The sequence below is a fragment of the Amblyomma americanum genome, chromosome 2 (assembly GCF_052857255.1).
Source record: "Amblyomma americanum isolate KBUSLIRL-KWMA chromosome 2, ASM5285725v1, whole genome shotgun sequence".
Taxonomy (NCBI): Eukaryota; Metazoa; Arthropoda; class Arachnida; order Ixodida; family Ixodidae; genus Amblyomma; species Amblyomma americanum.
In genome coordinates this window covers 141,662,392-141,669,699 of record NC_135498.1, presented here as the reverse complement: position 1 = coordinate 141,669,699, position 7,308 = coordinate 141,662,392, and the positions used below count along the sequence as shown (strand labels likewise).

Sequence of the window (7,308 nt, the reverse complement as noted above, 5' to 3'; positions counted from 1 at the left end):
CTTGACGTCGGCAGAGATACCTGGCCAAAAGAACTCATCCAATATCCTGGATGTCGTTTTCTCGCATCCCCGATGGCCGGCCATGATACTGTCATGTGCTGTCTGTAGGACTGCGTCCCGCTACTTCTCTGGTACGACCAAATGACGCAGTTGTTTGCCTGTTTTGTCAGTATGAAATCGATACAGAAGTCCCTTCTCCCATCGAAACTCTATGTTACTATTACCGTCTCGGCATGTCCTTCTTTTCTCTACTTGTGACCGGCATGTCCGTAGCGTTTTGTCCCGCTCTTGTTCTTCCCCATAGCTTCTGTTTTCTGCCGATTCTTCGGCCGCGTCCGGTGTCTTCAACGCTGAGAAGTTCCTTCCCTGATCCCTGGCTTGTGCGCGGGTTTTCGGCTCCTTTCACTCCCTGGATGTTTACCAAAATAAGATCATACAGGAGATTATTCATGCATAATGCGGTCACCTCTCCGCTGTAGTACGGTGTGTCTACCGTCACCTTAGCTTCGGGCAGAAATCGAATGGTACCATCTACGAGTAACACCGGGCTCTTTGTTCCGGTAAGTTCTTCGTGTTGAACTAGATCTCTCTTTACAATCACAATGCTAGCGCCCGTATCGCGCAGCACGGTCACTAAACTTCCTGCCACTTTTCCTGTCAGGACAGGCATCCCCTCCGCAAGGCGATCTGGTGCGGGTCTCATTACTGCGTTAACTACTGGTATTTTCTTGCCGCTCTTTAGTTCTACAAAGCCGTGGTCATCTTCCTCCAGGTGGTCATCTGAGGAGGCCCTTACGCACGATACCTGGGGGATGGGCCTGCTTGAGTTCGGACAAACCGCGGCTCTGTGCCCCCTCTGGCCGCACTTAAAACAAGCTGTTGGGCTACTGTTTGTAGCGCTGTTGCGGCAATTAGATGCGTAATGGTCTAACCTGTTGCACAGGTAGCACTTTGGTGGAGCCTTTGGGCTAAATCACGCATAGCGGCCGTCGGTTTTTCCCGCGCTCTTCGAATTCCTATTCTTAATCTTGGTCAGGTTAGTTCCTCCTTGAGCTTCTAGAAATTGGTCGGCAAGATCTAGCATTTCGGAGAGAGTCTTTGCTCTTCTTTCCTTGAGGTACGCGCGAAAAGCACGGGTGACAGCTACTCAGGAACTGTTCTTTGATGAGTAGCTCCCGAAGTGTACTGTATTCCTGAGCAGTTTCTGAAAGTTCCATCCACCGATCAAAGTAGTGGCTTAATCTTGCCGCATACTGGGTTGCCGTTTCGCCATATGTGGGCTTCCCTGTTCTGAATTTATCTCGAAATCCCTTGGTGGTGACACGAAATCGCTTAAGCAAGGCGGCTTTTACTTTGCTGTAGCTTGCAGCATCATCCGGAGAAAGTCCCCCGAATACGCTCAGAGCTTCCTCGCTACGACAGGTGCTAAGAATGGTAACACATTCACCGTCTGACCAATAGTGACTTCTCGCGATCCCTTCGAATCGCCTGAGGAACGCGTCGAGATCGTCCTTTTTTTCAATTCAGGGAAGTAATCTGCTGGCATCTATCCGCAGGCCACTGGCTTCTTCTCTAATGCTATGGACTTCCGCTGAGTGGTTCCCAGCACGTTGGAGCTCAAGCTTCGTGGCAAGCAGTTGTTTTTCGCGTCGAATTCTCTGTCTCTTTCTTTCTCAGCCCTCTCTATCTCCTCTTTTTCTCTCTGGTTCACCCATTTCTGTTGTTCAGCCCCGGACATCCCCTTCTGGATGCCGATCTCGACTAGTTCCTTCAGGTTAATTTTCGGATACTTACTTCTCAAGGCAAAGACTACCTCTATACGGTGAACCTCAATAACCGCTTCAGCGCGGCACCTCACAATATCGCTCTGCTGTTAAACACTCGTTTACGCCCTCTTCGTAAACTCCTTCCGACTCGTTCTCCGTTCTCTGAGCCAATAAAGTACCAAACGTCCTGTCGCGGACGCCAGAATATGTCACCACTTCGCGCACTTTTGAGTGCGCTCCCAAACACCCTTAGAGCGTCTGGGAGTAGCGGTCTCGGTCACAGAGGAGATGCCCTCGACTCAGCGTGGCAAGCTCAGCCAGAGACCAGCTACCAAGTGACAAGGGGGTTGGTCGTTTCGTGCCCAGCTACCGCCGGTCGCAAGCCAGAGAATGGGTCGGAGCTAAAGGTTCACAACACAAAACAAAGTTTATACAGCTGAGAGACGATACAGAGGTTTTCACAATCACTCGTACGAGCAGATACAAAGTCTACAAAACTGGATTGCTTACCATACAATAACACGCACTGTCCGCGAGACGATAGACAGTTTTCGATCCAGGCAAGAACTGTACGGTCAATATTTATTGCGACAAGTTTAATTAAAAGAAAAGGGTGGGAAACAATACCAAACGCTCTGTGAGAATCTAGGAAAAGGCAACCCATTATTCCGCCGTGTCCATATAAAATGGGAGGTCATGATAAATTTCAATCAGTTGTGTTGTGCAAGATAAACCCCTACGGAAATCATGTTGTTGTGCTTGTGAAGCCGGCAAGTTATTTGTTACTAAGAGTGTCATTATCTCTTTGTATAGAATGTGTTCCAAAAATTTACACGGTATGGACTTTAACTAAATTGGTCTACAGTTAACTACATTCTTTTTTGATTCACCTTTATTAATGGGGTCAACATGTGCACATTTCCAGTTCTCTAGAAGGGTACCGGAAGACAGAGATTTAGTGTAGATTACATAGAGATAAAGTGAAATCGATTCAGCACATCTCTTTAGAATTCTAGGGGAAATTGTCAGGTCAAACTGCCTTACCATCACGAATTTTGTTTAGTAATGCTTTGATTCCATTCAGCTTTAGCTCTACGGAATCCATAGTCGGGACTGAACTTGCGTATGATAATGGACTATTGCTTTGTTTTGGTAAATATACTGAACGAAAGTATTTATTTATACAAGTAACCTTCTCCGAATCGTCTAATGATGACTCATTATTAAAGACAATTTCGATGATGCCAGCTGGCTCTGCTCCGCAGCCTTTCATATGTTGCCAGAACACCTTAGCATTCGTTTTTATTTTACTGCCGAGTTTTTCAAAATAGCGCCCCTTAGCTTCCTTAATATTTTGCTTGTATTCACGGGTTATAGCACGCATATTATCGAAGTGAAAAGTACTCTTAGTTCTCTGGTATTTGAAAACATATGCCTTCTTTTCCGAACTATTCTTAATATACGCACTGTCATCCACGATTTGTTACGCTTTTTAAGTTTCCTGTGCTCGATAGTAGGAATGCAGGCATTGGTAGGCTCCTTGAGTTTTTCTTTAAAGTTATTCCACAATTCCTGAACGTCACAATCATCAGAAAGGCATTCAAAAACTGGCAGATGATCAAAAAGTTTCGTTGATATGCTGGCATAATCCCGTCGCTCATGTAGGTAGTTTTCTGGTTTATTTTTTCCTTGGCCTGCTACTTCTTGCTTTAATACTTGTGGCGACAGCATGATGGTCGTTTATTCCCGGAATGACACGTAGAAATTTCACTAAATTTGGCGAGTTACAAAAACACAAATCTAATACGTTAGTTTCACAAGTTGGTTCAACGCCATACTGCGTTAGTCCAAAAAAATTAGTAATGCTTTTCATCTCCATGTTCAAGCTTTCACCAGCTGTGTGCTCACAAGTGCCGTCGCGCCACTTTAGGTCAGGCAGGTTAAATTCCCCTGCCAGTAAAAAGTATGAAACGTGGCCTCGGAAACGGTATCATGTAAAATCTGAAGCGTGTCGACGGTCGAGTTTGTTGCCCGATAGAAGGCACCCACTGCAAATGAAGAACTGTCTGGCAAGGTAATTTTGCAGCATATACTGATTCCACAGCGTCTTGACCTATATCTATTTCAAAGGAGTTTAAAGAGCGGTGAACTAGAAGAAAGACGCCGCCACCCACACGGGATCTCTCTCTCCAATAGGCAATGAAGTCATTGGCAAACACTTCACTATCGCTAATGAAAGGGTCTAGCCACGATTCAGTCCAAAAGACTATATCGGCCATCACAGAGTCGATATGAGCAGCAAGGTCGTCAACTTTATTAACGACGCTTCTGCAATTCACTGATAATGTAGCCATGTAAAAAATTTCTCGCCCTTTTTTATCATGTTTGGGTCATTTATTTTTCACAGTTTCAACGACTTATTTTTCTTTGTCCTACCTAAACGTCGTGCCGTTAACAACCACTTTATCAATGCTTAGTTTGACTCGAAGTTTTCTATCCACTTTAATAACCTTCGCATACTACCAAAGCCGTTTACGAATATTTTTTGTTTCAGGTGAGTAATCTTTGTTGATGCTGTATGAATTTCCTTATAACTTCTTGGCATTAAAGAGAACGTGCAATTTTTCTTTGTAGGAAGCAAAATTGGCCATAATCGGCCGTTTATTCATTTCGTCATAGCGACTTATATGACGCGCTCTTTCCACTGACTTCAAGTCCATGCCTAAATTATCTTTACAAACGTTTCCAGCAATTGTTCATTCTGCTCCCATGTTTCCGATTCGGTAACCTTGAAGCCGTAAAAAACTAGGTTATACCTGAGGCTTCTGTTTTCTGAGTCAACGCTCCTGTCGTGCAGTTCCTTAACCGTTCTGGTTATGTTGCTGATGGTGCTGTCTTGCTCATTTACTGTATCATTGAGCACTGCAATCTGTCCTTCTGTCACGCATAGTTTGGAATTAAATTGTGCCATCTTTGCTTCATGTCTTACTAGTCTGGTGTCGACTGCTTGTAATTAGCTCAAAATTGCAGTTTGGCCTTGTTGTACGCTTTGAAGTAATTCAAGCTCGTCGGTATTCAACAGGCCAGGGTTCAATTCAACATCGTCCGAAAGCATTAATAAGAGAGCAAGGTACAAAACCCTATCCTCAAAGAAACGGAAACGTTTGTTACATAGCTCAGTCGACATCTGCCTTCGGCAGACAGGAGCAGCACTTGTGGGATATGGAGCCGCCCGGCGCACAGTAATCTGTAAACCAGAATTGGACAATTCCGACAAACCTGCAGCAACATAAGAGGCGTAAGTTGCATGACGGCTAGCGTGCCGGCTCCAATTCTCTTGCTTGATGGTCGTGAGGGACACATAGAGCACGTGAATGATTTTAGCTCTGTGCACTTACTTCGAGGGATGTAGGCACCACGAGAGATCTCCATTATAAGAAGTTTGCTGAAGAAGTAAAAGTTGAAGAGGTGAGCATATGCTCCCGGAGAGAGAATCGATCATATTGAAGGCAACACATGCACTCATACCCTTCTTATTGACGTGCACTGTTCAGCCGGATCAAATCAATCAAATGAAATTCAGCGCCAGGCTGTTCTCAAAACCCATTTTAAGGCGCAAGAACTTCATCATTAGAGTTTTTAACTTCTTGTGGCTTCAAGCCATTTTCTTTGATTTGTTGCTTTGAATTCAGCGAGCGCCAAATTGTGCAATCTATACACAAGACAGGACAAATGAACACAATACGAAGGCATCGCATTTATTCACATTGCCTCCGAGGGGCACACACGACATGAAATGTCTGTGGAAAGCGTTACATTATATGCAAATGTGTTTACATATATACATTCAGGGCACCAGTTAGTACTGTGACAATAATTTCTATCAAGGTTCTTTTCCTACGCCACTTTTCATATGTCTTAACACTGTAGTCATCGTTTCTGTGCTGCACTTTGCTGGTGCGCAGACGCCTGGTGCTGGGAGCTTCTTGGATGTATTGTGTAGCACAACTCGCACAAGTGCTTGATGTTTCGCACGGTCTCAGTCCTTACAAAGTCTTGACATTTTTTTCTTCTTTTCTTTTGTTATTTTCTCAGTTTTTTCTAGTGTTTTCCCAGTGCAACGTTGAATCACACGCATTGCTACGTAGTAGTGCAGAATCTTCGCAACAACGTCAATTTTATGCTCATGGCAAGGAAACGTTACATAAAGAGTGTCCAGAACATGGTCGATGGTGCGCCGAAACACATCGCAGTCGTCCATATTCTTCGAAAAAAATCTTCTGCTCAGCGAAGCAGGTTCAACAGTTTGGTGTTAGGGTGCACGAATCCGCCCCTGGTTTTGCAGAGCATCAAAGAGGCTTCTTTCATTGTTGGCACTGCAACAGAAAGAGACGCTCTACATGTTAAGCAGGGAAACATTTTTGTTAGTTTTCTAGTCACGAACCCTGTCACGTAATATAAAACTGCGTTGACGACGTCCGCATTGTTGTTGGCGCTGCGCAGCACTTCATTGCACTTCCATTCTTCGGCTTCAGTAATGCCGTCCAACTTCTCTTTTAGCTCCTCAAGTGGTGATTGTTCCGAATCGCTCTTAAAAATTTCCCTGAAAGCAGAAAAATGCAGTACCGGTACTTCTTCTCGGGCTTCGCAGTTCCCGAACTTAGGTGATTTTTTCGACTTGTTCACAGGCGCACCCGGCCAGCCTTCACCTTTATCGAGTGCCGATCAAGCTGATTAACGGAGGCAGCAGCGCAGACTGGCGTCAGCAAACCCAGCGTGGAACCAAGTGGTCCGCTTCACCTGCCTTGAAAAGGACGACGCCAGCGGCTCAGCTCTCACTTGGCAGCGGAGGCGACGGACAGAGCGGACGCTCATTTTTTCGACTTGTTCACAGGTTGGAACTCTTGAGTTTTGGCTGTTTCCTGCCGGTAGTTCTTTCCGTTGCCTTTGCTGCCATCTGTTGTCAAACATTTTTGTGTACTGGGCCTTGCAAGCGCAGTGAAATTTCCCATGGGAACAGAACTGGCTGACTTCAAACGCGAGATGCGCAAAGAAATCCGTGAGCTGAAAGCCAGCCTAGAACACATGAACCAAGATGTTGAGGACTTCCGAAAGGAGTGTGCTAACTTGAAGAAAGAAAACGCTGCTCTCAGAGCAATTAATGCTGAAATGACAGATGAGCTTCAACAACTGAAAAAAATTGCAAATGAAAACTCGTTGCGAATCACTGCACAGGAGCAGTACTCTAGGGGGAATAACATTGAAATTAAAGGGATTCCCCAAAAAGAAAATGAAAACCTATTTGATATCCTCGCCAAGGTTGGCGATGCAGTCAGAGATCCAATAACAGAACAAGATGTTCAAGTGTGCCATCGGGTTCCTACATGGAATACCACCACCGACAGAAATAAATCCAATGAAAGTGACCGTGAAAGGCAGCAGGAGAAAACTGGACTTGGCTCAAACGTTGTGGTGGTATTCAATAATCTTGGGAAGCGTGATGCCGTTCTTGGAAAAGCTAAATAGATAAAGTTTTGGATGA

The 7,308-nt window shown here is 45.0% G+C and overlaps 1 pseudogene; it reads right to left on the bottom strand.

The window, feature by feature from the left end:
* Nucleotides 1-220: 220 nt before the first annotated feature.
* On the bottom strand, nucleotides 221-5,198 carry LOC144120105 (uncharacterized; annotated as a pseudogene).
* Between the last annotated feature and the right edge of the window lie 2,110 nt (nucleotides 5,199-7,308).